This window comes from Tursiops truncatus, chromosome X (assembly GCF_011762595.2).
Source record: "Tursiops truncatus isolate mTurTru1 chromosome X, mTurTru1.mat.Y, whole genome shotgun sequence".
NCBI lineage: Eukaryota > Metazoa > Chordata > Mammalia > Artiodactyla > Delphinidae > Tursiops > Tursiops truncatus.
The window spans coordinates 55,105,569-55,124,542 of record NC_047055.1 but is presented as its reverse complement, the minus strand read 5'-3'; positions in this window follow the sequence as shown (position 1 = coordinate 55,124,542).

The following is an 18,974-nucleotide window of genomic DNA, read 5'->3' as shown; positions in this document are numbered from 1 at the left end:
AGCAACAAGGACCTAGCACAGGGAACTATATTCAGTGTCTTGTAATAACTTATAATGGAAAAGAATCTGAATATATATATATATATATATATATATATATATATATATATTATTGAAACACTTTGCTGTACACTGGAAACTAACACAGCATTGTAAATCAACTATACTTCAGTTAAAAAAAAAGATTCTTTTAGAAAAATTTAGTTATACTAAAACTTCATTGAATAATTATGAACAATGTAAATGCATGTGGCCAGTAAACCCAGAGGTCTGACTTGTTCTTCCTAACAAATAACATGGTTTGTGGACAAAGTTTACTGAATTTCTTATTCTCAAATTTGATCAGCATAAACTTTGACTGTGCACAATTATATGACCTAAAAATGTCATGAAAATGCACAAGTCTACACTGTTTATCACAACTTTGCTCATCAAAACTTCAATTTAAAATGACTAAAACTGACTTTTGTTTCCAGTCCAGCATGTTAAGGACTTAGAAGTTGCCATTACGCCCAGTAACAAGTAAAAAGCTGAACATAGTGAAAAATCAACAACTTTTCTTGGATCCATAAGTAAGGTGTGGACACAGGGCATATCACTGCCCCCATGATTGGATAGACAGACAGAAAAATACAGGGAGTCATGGCTTACCAGTACAGAGACTCATGAGTAGAAACAACCAATGGAACAAGTGCCAGGGAAATCTGAACTATAATTAAGGAGTCATTGGAAGCTCAGTGTGGACAAGTCTCAGAGTTAAAAAGAAATCCAGAAGGAACCAATTATAGGGGTACTCCCACACTTTTGTGAGTTTTATCTCCAAGGGTTCTACCAGATCTTCACAGTGAATACAGGGAAAAAATTCTCTCCTGCTTCTGGCAGGGGAAGGGGAAAAGGAACCACTTTTTAATATACCAGAGCATTCTCTTCTTCTTTACAAAGCCTTCCCTTAAGGGGAAACTAGATAACCAGAGACTAATCTGCTAGGGTTTTATCAGAGCCTAACCTACCTGGGGGAAAGGAAATATTCAACCCCAGCTGGCTCTAGCTTTCCACACATGAGAAGGGAAATACCCACCTCTAACTCCATCTAGCCATCCTTCTTGACCAATTTTGAATAAAGCAATATTTGTATCATAATCTATTGATACCCAAATTACCCAAAATGTAGCAGTTTAAAACAACAAACATTTATTATCCCACACAGTTGTTGAGGGTCAAGAATCTGAGAGCAGCTTAGCTAGTCAGGGTTCAGAGTCCCTCGTGAAGTTACAATCAAGCTCTCAATCAGGGCTGCAGTCATCTTAAGGCTTGACTGGGGCTGGAGGGTCTACTTCTAAGATGGCTCACATAACTATTATCAGGATGCCTCAGTTCCTTGGGGATCACTGGCAGGAGGTCTCAGTTCCTCTCTGCTATGGACTAAATGTTTGTATCCCCCAAATTCATATGTTGAAGCCCAAATCCTAATGTGATGGTATTTGAAGATGGGGATTTGGGATGGTAATTAGGTCATGAGGGTGCAGTCCCCATGATTGGATTAGTGCTCTTATAAGAAGAGACAGGAAAGAGTGTGAGCACTCATCACCCCCCCCCCCACCAGACTCTTTCTCTGCCATATGAAGACATAACCATGAAAAGGGCTCTCACCAGGAACCAAATCAGAGAGCACCTTGCTCTTGGAATTCCCAGCCTCCAAAACTATGAGAAATAAATTTATGTTGTTTTAGCTGCCCAGTATATAGCATTTTTTGTTATAGCATACCAAATTGACTAAGATACTCTCCATTTGAACATCTTCTCAAAACATGGCAACTAATTTCCTAGTAATCTAAGAGAGAGGGAGCAAGAAGGAAATTGCAGTTTCTTTTATTACTTAGTCTCTGAAGCCATCTACCATCATTTCTTTTTTATTCTATTCATTAGAAGTGACCCACTAAGTCCAGAACACACTCAAGGGGAGGGGAATTAGGTTGCATATCTTGTAAGGAGGTGCATCAAAGAATTCATTGACATATTTTAAACTATAAGAGGCAAATTTCTTCTGGCAAAAATTTATATGTCCATCTTGAATATAAAATGTACGCATCTCTTCCTAAGGTACCTAAAATTCTCATCCTATTACAGAATCCTATTACAGTTCAAAGTCCACAATGTCATCTTCCAAATTATGTGTTGTTATAGATCAACCTCCTCAGGTATATTTTCATAAGTAGAGAACCTCAAGTACATTTCTTCTTCATCAGAAGACTTGGGAATGAAGGGAACAAGTTATCTGTCCCAAACACACGTACCATGCAATAGCGGGACAGACATAGTATAAGTGCAATAGACAATCTTGTTCACAAAGGGGGAAATTGGAAGCACAATAACCATAGCAATTCTAAAATCCAGCCAGTCAGATGTTTGCAGTTCCCTTATTAGGACTCAGTCCTATGGCTCAGTAATATTTTCCCGTGATTCTCTGGTCTCCTGGTTCTGCTCTCTGAATCACCCCTCCTTCTCCATGAAATGTAGTATATGTTTGCAGTTGAGTGATTTTCTCATTCTGCTTCCTGCCAGTAAAATTTTGGAGTCAAAAGGCCTTTTTACATTTTCTACTGCTTCTGACCATTTCAATTTAAATTGGCAGCATTTCTGTGAACATACTTCTCTTTAATACTTTGTGAGTCTCCCATAACCCTTATTGGAGTTCACTTTATTAGACTAAAGACATGCCCACAAATCTCTTCAAGATAAGCACTCTCTACTTTGTACTTTTATTGAAATGGCTAAGGGACACCCTGAAACTTATTGGAAGCCCTATTGTTTGAGAAGATCTAAGAGGCATACCCTTAAATTCTTTAGAGGGCTTTCTATCAGACTGAACTATATACTGAGGCCCTATCTTAGCTCTTTTTGAGGTCTTGAAACCAAGCAGGACCCTGTGGGGCTCCTGGGCATGGAAGAATTTCTGTGCCCCATTTCTTGACTCCAGCCTCCATGACCTTCCCTGAGTTCCAAAGGGCAGATTCCAACAGTTTTTAATCCAGGAAGGAAAGGGATGCAAAGACAAGGGAGGGGCAGCCAACAAACAATAGCACAGCCTTGGAGCAGGGTCCTGGTTCTACCTCAAGGAATACACATAACAATGTCCTTAAGCTCTTTAAGATGTCAGTATTCTTCACATCACAGAAAGACCACCTGAGGCTACATTAAAGGAACAAGAGAAGCTTATGGAGAAGATCACCTGAGACCAGATTAGAGGAGTGCAGGCCCTGCACACACCTTAATCTTATCAGTAACCCCACCCTTGAACCGTTGCTATAAAACTTCTCATCAAAGCCTCCCAGGTTGGGACACATAGTTTTTCAGGGCAGGAGCCCGCTGTGTACCCTTTTGCCTGGCAAAGCAATAAAGCTATTTTTTTCTACTTCACCCAAAACTCTGTCTCTGAGATTCGATTCAGCACCGGTGCACAGAGGCCGAGCTTTCACCATTAGTCTTAACAATATTTTACAGCCATAATTTTGGCTTCATCTTTAGATCACAATTCCCTTGTATGAGGTCTGGAAAGTATTCTTTAGACACAAGGATCATCGATGACCCTAGAAAAATATATTTTGATGGAGTAGTCAGAGGAAAAGGCAAATTAAATTGAATTAAAGAGTGAATATGGGAGGTGAGGGAAGTAGAGAAAAAAGTATGCATATTTTTAAAATCTTAGCTATAATGGTGAACAGAAATAGGGCAGTAATTGAAGGAGAATGTGTGATTAAGAAAGTTAAGCAAAACTACAAAGACATGAAAAAGTAAAGTATTTTCAAGGGACTTCATGGAGAATTTTCTGGTTAGAACACCCAAATAAACTGGGAGATTCTATAGTCAGAAAACTTTCTGCCAAGTAGCACAATAACAGCGCCACAATTAAGAAGCTGCCGTTATCAGGAAACCACTAGAACAGGGAAGCCAGCACAGTCATGAAGCTACTGTAAATGCTCTGAGCTCTGAAACCACTACATGCTTACTATAATACACACCAAGACAATGAAAGCCCCAAACCCCACCTGTCTCTGGATAACCAGGAAGCTGTTAACCTGATACTGGGAACTCTGCTTAACTCTACTGTAGAGAAACAAAATGCTTTTGCTTTCTAATCTCATGCAAATGAATTTGATGAGCCAAACATAATCATTTTTTAAACTCCAGTTGCAAGGTAGTTTGAAAAATGTAGTCTTCGATTTCTCAAACTTTGTTGTTATGAAAAGATGCAGGATTCAATGTTAAGTGCCAATTTACCATAGTCACGCCTCCAAAATATAGCATCTTGATTCTGAGACTGAGAACAACATACAAAACTAATGAAACAATAAAATGACAGAAGGATAGCCAAGTGGAAGCAGTGTTGTGCTAGAGTTTGTTTGTAGTGACTCACAAGGGCCAATTGTTAAATGTTCTCGAATTTTGTGAGCCAGTTGATATAATGGTGGTATCCTGAAATCATCAAGGTGGTATTTCAGCACAAAAATCCTGAAATGCTACAAATCAAGGATTTTCGCCCCAAAAAAATGACTGTTAAAGGTTTATCAGCACTCAGCTGCAATGATTTTCAATTTTAAAGCAGTGGTGTTTTTAAAACTGCTCTAATGTTTTAGGCTTTATTAAATGGAAAGTTAAATTTCTTTCCACCTAACAGTGGGGAAAGAGTACATTTACTGGGTACTTACCTTAAGTTGCATACACTCTGAGCTATGGTAAATACAGATAAGCAGTATTCAGCTGGAGTGCTGAACCTATTTTTTAATAAACTTAATAAGCCAAGGACAAGTACTGGTATGTTTGCAAGGGTGCTCTGGTTCAATTCTTTCAGGGCCTTTTGATGTTCCATAGTTTCACATACAGTGAATTTAAGGTATAGTTAGCTGAGATAAATTTTGTAACTAGTGGATCCAGAATTCAAACCCATAAATGCCTGCCTATAATTTGCTTATGATTTCTCTACTATAATGCTATACCTTTACTAGAAATATGTTACCCAATGAGAAGTCCAAAGTAAAAATAAGGTGATACTAGTAACAACATCTTTCTTTTTTTTTAACATCTTTATTGGAGTATAATTGCTTTACAATGGTGTGTTAGTTTCTGCTTTATAACAAAGTGAATCAGCTATACATATACATATGTCCCCATATCTCTTCCCTCTTGTGTCTCCCTCCCTCCCACCCTCCCTATCCCAGCCCTCTAGGTGGTCACAAAGCAACAAGCTGATCTCCCTGTGCTATGTGACTGCTTCCCACTCCACTAGCTATCTATTTTACATTTGGTAGTGTATATATGTCCATACCACTGTCTCACTTCATCCCAGCTTACCCTTCCCCACCCCGTGTCCTCAAATACATTCTCTACATCTGCGTCTTCATTCCTGTCCTGCCCCTAGGACTTTCATAACCTTTTTTTTTTTAGATTCCATATATATGTGTTAGCATGTGGTATTTATTTTTCTCTTTCTGACTTCCTTCGCTCTGTATGACAGAGTCCATCCTGTAGTAAGTCCATCCACCTCACTACAAATAACTCAATTTTGTTCCTTTTTAAGGCTGAGTAATATTCCATTGTATGTATATATATATATATATATATATATATATATATATATATATATGCCACAACTTCTTTATCCATTCATTTGTCGATGGACACTTAGGTTGCTTCCATGTCCTGGCTATTGTAAATAGAGCTGCAATGAACATTGTGGCACATGACTCTTTTGGAGTTATGGTTTTCTCAGGGTATATGCCCACTAGTGGGATTGCTGGGTCATATGGTAGTTCTATTTTTAGTATTTTCAGGAACCTCCATACTGTTCTCCACAGTGGCTGTATCAATTTACATACCTACCAACAGTGTAAGAGGGTTGCCTTTTCTCCACACCCTCTCCAGCATTTACTGTTTGTAGATTTTTTGATGATGACCATTCTGACTGATGTGAGGTGATACCTCATTGTAGTTTTGATTTGCTTTTCTCTAATGATTAGTGATGTTGAGCGTCCTTTCATGTGTTTGAACAACCATGTTTTTTGGCTGCACACTACAATGAGTTATGATTACTGTTGAACCATGTGTTATAAATGTAATTCACTAAAGCAAATATAGCCAATTGCTTTGCCCATAAAAAATTGAGTGAGTGCAACAATTATATAAAAAGCAGTTAACTACAAATATTAACAAGTGCAGTATGCTTTTTATAGCCTACAATAAGAATTATCTAAGTCTATAATTAACTCAAACATACCTCTAAAATGTATTCTTATATTTCACATATGGCCTGATTCAATTATTATTAATAGAGGCATATACAAAAGTATTTACATATTTATTACAGCAACAAACTCAACCTCCCTTTATGAAGTAAAAGCCATAGCTGTATTTAACAAAAGTAAAAGATGTTGACTGAAATTGAATTCAAGAAAAATAAAACAGCTAGACTACAAAATAATATCACCTTATAAAAGTTAGTTTCCCCAAAATGAAGCCATTTATGTTGTTCACCTTTTAGACTCAGAATTCTTCCTTTACCTTTATTCTTCAAGATAAAATACATACAAGAATCTTTTTAAGATATCTTTCAGTATAAAATCTTGTTTAGGGGACAGGAGAAGATGGCAGAAGAGTAGGACACCGAGATCACCTTCCTCCCCACAGATACATCAGAAATACATCTACACGTGGAAGTGCTCCTATAGAACACCCACTGAACGCTGGCAGAAGACCTCAGACCTCTCAAAAGGCAAGAAACTCCCCACGTACCAGGGTAGGACAAAAGAAAAAAGAATAAACAGAGACAAAAGAATAGGGATGGGACCTGCACCAGTGGGAGGGAGCTGTGAAAGAGGAAAGGTTTCCACACACTAGGAAGTCCCTTCATGGGCGGAGACTGCGGGTGGCGGAAGGGGGAAGCTTCGGAGCTGCGGAGGAGAGCACAGCAACAGGGGTGCAGAGGGCAGAGCGGAGAGATTCCCGCACAGAGGAATGGTGCCGACCAGCACTCACCAGCCCAAGAGGCTTTTCTGCTCACCCGCTGGGGCGGGCAGGAGCTGGGAGCTGAGTATCGGGCTTTGAAGCTTAGATCCCAGGGAGAGGACTGGGGTTGGCAGCGTGAACACAGCCTGAAGGGGTCAGTGCGCCACGGCTAGCCGGGAGGGAGTCCGGGAAAAGTCTGGAGCTGCCGAAGAGACAAGAGACATTTTCTTGCCTCTTTGTTTCCTGGTGCCCGAGGAGAGGGGATTAAGAGCACTGCTTAAAGGAGCTCCAGAGACGGGCCCGAGCCACGGCTATCATCGCGGACCCCAGAGACGGGCATGAGACGCTAAGGCTGCTCCTGCAGCCACCAAGAAGCCTGTATGCGAGCACAGGTCACTATCCACACCTCCCCTCCTGAGAGCCTGTGCAGCTTGCCACTGCCCGGGTCCCGTGATCCAGGGATAACTTCCCCGGGAGAACGTGCTGTGCACCTCAGGCTGGTGCAAAGTCACGCTGGCCTCTGCCGCCGCAGGCTTGCCCCGCATCCATAACCCTCCATCCCCCCAGCCTGAGTGAGCCAGAGCCCCGAATCAGCGGCTCCTTTAACCGCGTCCTGTCTGAGCAAAGAATAGATGCCCTCAGGCGATCTACACGCAGAGGCAGGGCCAAATCCAAAGCTGAATCCCGGGAGCTGTGCGAACAAAGAAGAAAAAGGAAAATTTCTCCCAGCAGCCTCAGAAGCAGCAGATTAAACTCCACAATCAACTAGATGTACCCTGCATCTGTGGAATACATGAATAGACAATGAATCATCCCAAATTGAGGAGGTGTACTTTGGGAGCAAGATAGATTATTTCTTCCAATTTTCCTCTTTTTGTGAGTGTGTATGTGTATGCTTCTGTGTGAGATTTTGTCTATATAGCTTTGCTTTCACCATTTGTCCTAGGATTCTGTCTGCCTGTTTTTTTTTAACTTTTTAAAATTGTTTTCCTAATAATTATTATTTTTTTATTTTAATAACTTTATATTATTTTATCCTCTTTCTTTCTTTGCTTCTTTCTTTCCTTCTTTCTTTCTTTCTTTCTTTCTTTCAATTTTCTCTCCCTTTTATTTGGAGCCATGTGGAGGACAGTTTCTCAGTGATTCAGCCAGGTGTCAGGGCTTTGCCACTGAGGTGGGAGAGCTAACTTCAGGACACTAGTTCACCAGAGACTTCCCAGCTCAACCTAATATCAAACGGCAAAAATCTCCCAGAGATTTCCATCTCAACACCAACACCCAGCTTCACTCAATGACCAGCAAGCTACAGTGCTGGTAGCCAAACAACTACCAAGAAAGGAACACACCTCCATCCATTAGCAGAGAGGGTGCCTAAAGTCATAATAAGGCCAGAGACACCTCAAAATACACCACCAGTCGTGGACCTGCCCACCAGAAAGACAAGATCCAGGCACAACCACCAGAAAACAGGTACTAGTCCCCTCCACCAGGAAACCTACACAACCCACTGAACCAACCTTAGTCGCTGGGGACAGACACGAAAAACAACGGGAACTATGAACCTGCAGCCTGCAAAAAGGAGACCCTAACAGAGTAAGATAAGCAAAATTAAAAGACAGAAAAACACACAGCAGATGAAGGAGCAAGGTAAAAACCCACCAGACCTAACAAATGAAGAGGAAATAGGCAGTCTTCCTGAAAAAAAATTCAGAATAATGACAGTAAAGATGATCTAAAATCTTGGAAATAGAATAGAGAAAATGCAAGAAACATTTAACGAGAACATAGAACTAAAGAGGAGACACGCAATGATGAACAACACAATAAATGAAATTAAAAATACTCTAGAAGGGATCAATAGCAGAATAACTGAGGCAGAAGAACAGATAAGTGACCAGGAGGAAAGAATAGTGGAAAAAAAATACTGCAGAGCAGAATAAAGAGAAAAAAGAAAAGAACTGAGGACAGTCTCAGAGAGCCCTGGGACAACAGTAAACACACCAACATTCAAATTATAGGGGACATCTGAGGGATAATAGAGATAGCAGCTCAGACTAGTAATACCATAGAGCCTTCACCCTGCTCAGCATTGAGTGAATGGATGAAAAATCCCAGCTCTCAGCAATTCTCTGGGGAAAGAGCTGATCCATGTGTCTAGCATCCTAACTTCTCCAAGGCTGTCTAAAGAATTAGCATCCATTTTGCCAGTCTTAGAGTTCTGATGGGTCAGGCAGTCTAAATACCTGGTAAAGAACTGACAAGGCAGAAAGGACCGGTAGTTGCTGTATGTCTTCCTCCTGTTCAGGACAGAGAGAGCCAATAAAAAATACAAGCCCTCAGCTTCCCCACTGAGGAGGGCAAGAGTTGCTCCATGTGTCCAATACCCCAACTTCTCCAGGCCTATGCAAAGAAGAGGGATCTGACTTGCCAGTCTTGGAGGTTTGACAGGTCTGGCATAGTCTAGGTGCCTGGTGGAGAATAGAGATAGAGCTATATACTCCTAGACACCATAGAGCCCCCCCACCTGCTCAATAAAGAGCAAGCAAAAACTAAAATAAAATTAAAAACCCATAGCTGCCTGCTTCTCCCTGAGGAGAAAAGGAGTTGACAAAGGTCCCCAAAATCACTGGTTAGGCTGATTGGGTGGGGTCTTCTCCACTACAAGGTCAGTACATAAAGAATGAGAGAAGAGCCTACTTTGTCTAATGTACAGACACCAATACAGATACAAGGAAAATGAAGTATCAGGCAAAGATGTTTCAAACAAAGAAACAAGGTAAATCTCCAGAAATAAAATCCTAATGAAATGGAGTTATATGATTTATGTGATAGAGAATTCAAAATGACTATCATAAAGAGGCACACAAAGTTCAATAAAACAATGCATGAACAAAATAAGAATTTCAACAAAAAGATATAAAGTATTTTAAAAACAAAATAAAAATCATGGAGTTGAAGAATACAATTACTATACTGAAAAACTGGCTAGAAAGGTTTGACATCAGACTGAATCAAGCAGAAGTAAAGATCACTGAACTCAAAGAGAAGTCATCAGACTCAAGCACCATAAAGAAAAAAAGAATGAAACAAAATGAATAAAGCTTAAAGGGCTTATGGTACATCAACAAGATGACCAATTACACATTACAGGAGTCACAGAAGGAGGAGAGAGAGAGGAACAAAAAGTGTTTCAAAGGAATAATGACAGAAAACTTCTGAAATCATGGGAAGAAAATTGACATCCAGATCCAAGATGTCCAAATTACACTAAAAAAGACGAATCTAAAGAAATCCGCATCAAGGCACATTATAATCAAATTTCTAAAAGTCAAAGACAAAGACAGAATTTTGAGAGAAGCAAGAGAAATACAAGTCTTTATGGGAGCCCCATAAATATATCAGTGGATTTTTAAGCAGATACCTTGCATGCCAGAAGTACTGGGGAAAAAATGTCAACAAAGAATACTATACTCAGCAAAGCTGTACCTCAAAAATGAAGGAATGATAAAGAATTTCCCAGACCAAAAAAAAAAAAAAAAAGAAAAAAGCTGAGAGTTCATCACCACTCAATCTACCTTACAAGAAATGCTAAAAGGCATTCTTCAAATTGAAACAAAACGATGCTAAAAAGGAGCAGAATAACATAAGAAAGTATGAAACCCATTGGTGAAGGAGAATATATACACAAACAGAATTCTGAATTACTATAATGGTCAGTTAATCAATTTTAATTCTACAATAAAAGTGAAAAGGCAAAATAATTTAAAACACATATAAATAAAATATGTTAAAATATATGTAATATAAAAAATGTAAATTGTGACAACAATAACGAAGAGTGTGTGGACAGGAGAATTTAAATTGTAGAGCTTTTGTATGTGCTTGGACTTAAGTTTTTAGTTTAAAATGGACTGCTATAAAGATATATTTCATAAGCACATTGAAACAACAGCAACAAAAATACCTATACAAGTTACACAAAGAAAAGGAGAAAGGACTCAAAGCACATAAATACCAAAAAAAAAAAAAAAAAAAAATTCAAAACAAAAATACAAACTCACCCACAAAGGAAGATGGCAAGAGTGGAAGAGAGAAACAAAAGAAATACAAGACCAACAGAAAAATATTAACAAAATGGCCATACTAAATGCTTTCATATCAATAATTACTTTAATGGAAATTGGTTCACCTCTCCAATAGAAATACATAGTATGGAAGAATAAATTTAAGAGAAAAAAAAAGACCCAATTATATGCTGTATAAAAGAATTACACTGTATATTTAAGGACACACATAGGTTGAATGTGAAAGAAGGGAAAATGTATTCCATGAAATTGGCTATGAAAAGAGCAGTGGTGGCTAGACATATATCAAACAAAATAGACTTTAAGTCAAAGAAATACCACAAGAGATAAAGAAGGATAATATATAATGATAAAAGGGTCAATTCACTAGGAAGATATAATAATTATAAATATATTTGTAAATCCAACATAAGAACACCTAAATACATAAAGCAAACATTCACCAAAATGAAGAGAAGGATATAAAGCATTACAAAAAATACTAGGAGACATCAATACCCAACTTTTAATAATGGATAGAACACCCAGACAGAAAATCAACAAGAAAACAGATGTCTTGAACAACACAATAGATCAAATGTATCTAAGAGATATGTGCCAAACATTCCATCCCACAGCAACAAAATACACATATTTCTCCAGGTTATTCACATAATAGGTCACAAAACAAGCCTTAAAAAATTAACAATATTAAAGTCATATCAACTATCTCTTCTAACCACAATGGAATAAAACTAGAAATCCATAAGAGATGGAAAATGGAAATTCACAAATATGTGTTAATTAAAGAACACACACTAGAACAACCATTGGGCCAAAGAAGAAATCAAAAACAAATTTAGAAAATACATTGAGACAAATGAAGATAAAATTCTACATTGCAAAACAGATGTAGTAACATAAGTACTACATTAAAAAAAAGAAAGATCTCAAACAACCTGACTTTATACCTACAGGAATAAGATAAAGAAGAAAAAACTAAGCTAAAAGTTAACAGAAGGAAATAATTAACAAAGAATAGAGCAGAAATAAGTGAAATAAAAATCAGAAAAACAATAGAAAAATCAACAAAACTAAGAGTCACTTTTTGACAAGATAAACAAAATTGAAAAATGCTTATATGTGAAGAAAAAAAAAGGAAAGAAAAATGAGTAAAATCAGAAATGAAAAACAGATATAACAATTTATGACACAGAAATAAAAAAGATCCTAAGAGATTACTGTGAACAACTATATATCAACACACTGAATAATGTAGAAGGTATGGATAATTTCTTAGAAATATACAACCTATCAAAATTAAACCATGAATAAATAGTAAGTCCAAACGTACCTAATACCTGGTAGGGAGATTAAAACAGTAATCAAAACCCTCCCAACAATAAAAATTTCAGAACCAGAATACTTCATTAGTGAATTCTACAAATTTTTAAAAGAGAACTAACACTGATATTTGTCAAACTCTTCCAGAAAACTGAAGAGGAGAAAACACTTCCAATGTCACTTTACAAGGCCAGTATTACCCTGATACCAAAGACAGACAAACAAAACAAAGGACAATAAAACTATCAGCCAATATCCTTGATGAACACAGTTACAAAAATCTTCAACAAAATAATAGCCCACACATTCCAACAGCACACTGAAGGGATCATACACCATGACCAAGTGGGACTTATCCATGAGATGACAGAATGGTTCACATATGAAAATCAAGTAATATGATATAAGAGGTTAACATAATAAAGAATTAGTGAGCTCACCCCATCTTACATAAACACCAAAATCACAACCAACTGCTGAACAGCCATTGACAAAAAAATTCTGGAACCTACCAAAAAAAAGATACCCTACATCCAAAGGCAAAGAAGAAGCCACAACAAGACAGTAGAAGGGGTGCAATCTCAATAAAATCAAATTCCATACCCACCAAGTGGGTGACACACAAACTGGAAGATAATTATACCACAGAAGTTCTGCCACAGGAGTGAAATTCCTGAGCCCCATGTTAGGCTTCGCAGCCTGAGTATCTGGCAATGGGAGGAGGAAAACCCAGATAATCTGGTTTTGAAGGCCAGTGGAGTTTGATCTCAGGAATTCCACAGGGCTGGAGGAAGGAGAAACTCCACTCTTGGAGGGTGCACACAAGGTTGTGTGTGCACCAGGACCCAAGGAAAAAAGCAGTGACCTCATAAGAGACTGGGCCATACCTACCTCTAGTATTGGAAGGTCTCCTGCAGAGGTGGGGGGCAGCTGTAGCTCAAAGGGGGGACAAAGACACTGGAAGTGACAGATCTGGAAGTACTCATTGGCATGAGCCCTCCCAGAGGCTGCCATTAGCCCCACCCTACAACCTATAGGCTCCAGTGTTGGGATGCCTCAGACCAAAAAGCCACCAGGGCAGGAACACAGCCCTACCCATCAGCAGACAATCTGCTAAAAGTCTTCCTGAGCACAGCCCTGCCCACCAGAGAGAAAAAACCCACTTCCGCACACCAGCACACAGGAACCAACCCCTCCCATCAGGAAGTCCCCCAAAGACTCTTTGACAGTCTCATCCACCTGAGGGAAGACAGCAGAAGCAAGAAGAACTACAATCCTGCAGACCACAGAATGGAAACTGTAACCACAGGAAGTTAGAAAAAATGAGATGGCAGAGGAATATGTCTGAGATGAAGGAAGAAGATAAAACCTCACAAGAACAATTAAGTGAAGAGGTTGATAGGCAACTAACCAGAAAAAGAATTCAGGATAATGATAGTGAAGATGATCCAAGATCTCAAAAAAGAATGGAGGCAAGGATCGAGAAGATGCAAGGAATATTTAATACAACCACGAAGAACTAAAGAACAAACTAACAGAGATGAACAATACAATAACTGAAATGAAAAATAAACTAGAAGGAGTCAAAAGCAGAATTACTGAGGCAGAAGAATGGATAATTGACCTGGAAGACAGAATAGTGGAAATCAGTGCCACAGAATAGAATAAAGAAAAAAGACTGAAAAGGAATGAAGACAGTCTAAGAGACTTCTGGGACAACAATGAACACACCAACATACACATCATAGTGTTCCCAGAAGGAGAAGAGAGAGAACAAGGATCTGAAAAAAAATTTGAAGAGATAACACCAGAAATTTCCCTAACATGGGAAAGGAAATAGCCACCCAAGTCCAGGAAGCACAGAGAGTCTGAGGCAGGATAAACCCAAGGAGGAACACACTGAGCCACATAGTAATCAAATTGACAAAAATTAAAGACAAAGAAAAAATATTAAAAGCAGCAAGGGTAAAGCAACAAATACCATACAAGGGAACTCCCATAAGGTTAACAGCTGATTTCTCAGCAGAAACTCTGTAGGCCAGAAAAGAGTGGCACAATATATTTAAAGTGATGAAAGGGAAGAACCTACAACCAAGAATACTCTCTCAGCAAGGCTCTCATTCAGATTTGATGGAGAAGTCAAAAGCTTCACAGACAAGTATAAGCTAAGAGAATTCAGCACCATCAGACCAGCTTTGCAACAAATGCTAAAGGAACTTCTCTAAGCGGACAAGAAAAGGCCACAACTAGAAACAGGAAAATTACAAATGGAGAAGCTCACCAGTAAAGCAAACATAAAGTAAAGGTAGGAAATTATCCACACACAAATATTATATCAAAACCAGCAATTGTGAGAAGAGGCGAGCCCAAATGCAGGATATTGGAAATGCATTTGAAATTAAAAGACAAGCAATTTAAAACAATCTTGTTTACATACAGAATGCTACATCAAGATCTCATGGTAACTGCAAAGTGAAATTTTACAGTAGATACACACACAAAAAAATAAAAAGGAATCCAAACAGAACACTAAACTTAGTAATCAATTCACAAGAGAACAAAAGAGGAAGGGAAGAAAAGAGATCTACAAAAACAAATCCAAAACAATTAACAAAGTGGCAATAAGAACAAACATATTGATAATTACCTTAAATGTAAACAGATTAAATACACTAACCAAAAGACATAGACTGGCTGAATGGATACAAAAACAAGACATGTGTATATGCTGTCTACAAGAGACTGACTTCAGTTCTAGGGACACATACAGACTGAAAATGAGGGGATGGAAAAAGGTATTCTATGCAAAAGGAAATCAAAAGAAAGCTGGAGTAGCAATACTCATATCAGAAAATATAGACTTTAAAATAAAGACTGTTACAAGAGACAAAGAAAGACACTACATAATGATTAAGGGATAAAATAAAGAAGAAGATATAACAATTATAAATATATATGCACCCAACATAGAAGTACCTCAATATATAAGGCAAATACTAACAGCCATGAAGGGAGAAATCAACAGTAACATGATAATAGTGGGAGACCTTAACACTGCACTTTCATCAATGGACAGATCATCCAGACAGAAAATCAAAAAGGAAACACAGGCCTTAAATGACACATTAGACCAAATGAACTTAATTGATATTTATACAATTATTGATATTTTTACAATATTTATATAATTATAATTTATACAATTATTCCACACAAATGCAGCAGAATACACATTCTTCTCAAGAGCACATAGAACATTCTCCAGGAGTGATCACATGCTGGGGCACAAAGCAGCCTAGGTAAAATTAAGAAAACTGAAATCATATCAAGCATCTTTTCCAGCCACAACACTATAAGATTAGAAATAAACTACAAGGAAAAAAAAAAAAGATGTAAAAAACACAAGCATGTGGAGGCTAAACAATATGCTAACAAACAACCAATGTATCACTGAGGAAATCAAAGAGGAAATCAAAAAATACCAAGAGACAAATGAAAATGAAAGCAAACCCTCCAAACCCTATGGGACCCAGAAAAAGCAGTTCTAAGAGGGAATTTTATAGCAATAAAATCTTACCTCAGGAAAGAAGAAAAATCAAAAATAAACAACCTAACTTTACACCTAAAGCAAATAGAGAAAGAAGAAAAAACAACCCCAAAAGTTAGCAGTTGGAAAGAAATCATAAAAATCAGAGAAGAAATAAATGAAACAGAAAAAAAAAAAGAAAACAAAAGATCAATTGAACTAAAAGCTGTTTCAAAGGAAAAGATAAACAAAATTGACAAATCTTTAGCCAGACTCATCAAGAAAAAGAGGGAGAGGGCTCAAATCAATAAAATTTGAAATGAAAAAGTAGGTTACAATTGACACTGCAGAAATACAAAGCATCCTAAGAGACTACTACAAGCCACTGTATTCCAATAAAATTGACAACCTGGAAGAAATGGACACATTTGTAGAAAGGTACAATCTCCGAAGACTGAAACAGGAAGAAATAGAAAAATATGAACAGACCACTCACAAGTACTGAAATTGAAACAGTGATTAAAAAATTCCCAACAAAAAAAAAGTCCAGGACAAGATGGCTTCACAGGTGATTTCTATCAAACATTTAAAGAAGGCTAACACCTATCCTTCTCAAACTCTTGCAAAAATTGCAGAGGACGGAATACTCCCAAAGTCATTCTATACAGCCAACATCACCCTGATACCAAAACCAAAGATACCACACACACAAAAAGAAAATTATAGACCAATGTCACTGATGAACATAAATGCAAAAATCCTCAATATAATACTAGCAATTTGAATCCAACAATACATTAAGAGGATCAGACACCCTGATCAAGTGGGATTAATCCCAGGGATGCAAGGATTTCTCAATATACACAAATCAGTCATTGTGATACACCACATAAACAAATTGAAGAATTAAAAATATTATTTCATATTTTCATTTCAATAGATGCAGAAAAACCTTTTGACAAAGTTCAACACACATTTATGATAAAAACTCTCCAGAAAGTGGGCATAGAGGGAACATACCACAACATAATAAAGGCCATATATGGCAAACCTACAGCTAACATCATACTCAACTGTGAAAAGCATTACAACTAAGATCAGGAAGAAGACAAGGATGCCCACTTTTGTCACGTTTATTCAGCATAGTTTTGGAAGTCCTAGCCAAGGCAATCAGAGAAGAAAAAGGAATAAAAGGAATACAAATTGGAAAAGAAGAAGTAAACCTGTCACTCTTTGCAGATGACATGATACTACACATTGAAAATCCTAAGTATACTAACAGAAAACTACCAGAGCTCATCAGTGAATTTGGTAAAGTTGCAGGATACAAAATTAATACACAGAAGTCTCTTGCATTTCTATACACTAACAATGAAAGATCAGAAAGATAAATTAAGGAAACAATCCCATTTACCATCACATCAAAAAGAACAAAACACCTAGGAATATACCTACCTATGGAGACAAAAATCCTGTACTCAGAAAACTGTAAGACACTGATGGAAGAAATCAAAGATGACACAAGCAGTTGGAAACATATACTATATTCTTGGATTGGAAGAATCAATATTGTCAAAATGACAATATTACCCAAGGCAATCTACAGATTTAATACAATCCTTATCAAATTACCAATGGCATTTTTCACAGAACTAGAACAAAAAAAAATATTAAAATTTGTATGGAGACACAAAAGACCCTGAATATCCAAAGCAATCTTGAGAAAGAAAAATGGAGCTGGAGGAATCAGGGTCCCTAACTTCATACTATATTACAAAGCTACAGTAATCAACACAGTATGTTATTGGCACAAAAACAGAATTATAGATCAATGCAACAGGATAGAAAGCCCAGAAATAAGTCCACACAGCTATTGCCAATTAATCTAACACAAAGGAGGCAAGAATATAAGATAGAGGAAAGAAAGTCTCTTCAATAAATTGTGCTGGGAAAACTGGACAGCTACATGTTAAAAAATGAAATTAGAACACTCTTTAACAGCATACACAAAAATAAACTCAAGATGCATTAAAGACCAAAATGTAAGACTGGATACTATAAAACTCTTAGAGGAAAACATAGGCAGAACACTCTTTGAAATAAATCATAGCAAGATCTTTTTTGATCCACTTCCTAGAGTAATGGAAATAAAAACATACAAATAGGACCTAATTAAACTTGAAAGCTTTTGCACAACAAAGGAAAACATAATCAAAACGAAAAGACAACCCACAGAATGGGAGAAAACATTTGCAAGCAGTGTGACCAACAAGGGATTAGTCTCCAAAGTTTACAAAGAGCTCATGGAGCTCAATATCAAAAACAAACAAACAACAAAATCAAAAAATGGGTGGAAGATCTAAATAGACATTTCTCCAGAGAAGACATATAGATGGCCAAGAGGCACATGAAAAGGTGCTTAAAATCACTAATTATTAGAGAAATGCAAATCAATACTACAATGAGGTATCACCTCACACTGGTCAGATGACCATCATCAAAAAATCTACAAACAATAAATGCTGGAGAGGGTGTAGAGAAAAGGGAACCCTCCTACACTGTTGGGGGGAATGTAAATTGCTACAGCCATTATGCAGAACAGTATGGAGGTTCCTTAAAAAACTAAAAATAGAGCTAACCATGTAATTCAGCAATCCCACTCCTGGCCATATATCTGGAGAAATACATGGTTCAAAAGGATACATGTACCCCAATGTTCATGGCAGCACTGTATACAATTGCCAAGACATGGCAGCCACCTAAATGTCCATCAACAGATGAATGGATAAAGAAGATGTACATATATACACTGGAATATCACTCAGCTATTAAAAAGAATGAAATAATGCCATTTGCAGAAACATGGATGGACCTGGAGATTATCATCCTAAGTGAAGTAAGTCAGACAGAGAAAGACAAATATCATATGATATCACTTATATGCCAAATCATAAAGAAAGATACAAATGAACTTATTTACAAAACAGAAATAGACTCAAAGACTTAGAGAATGAACTTATGGTTACTAGGGTCGAAGGGTG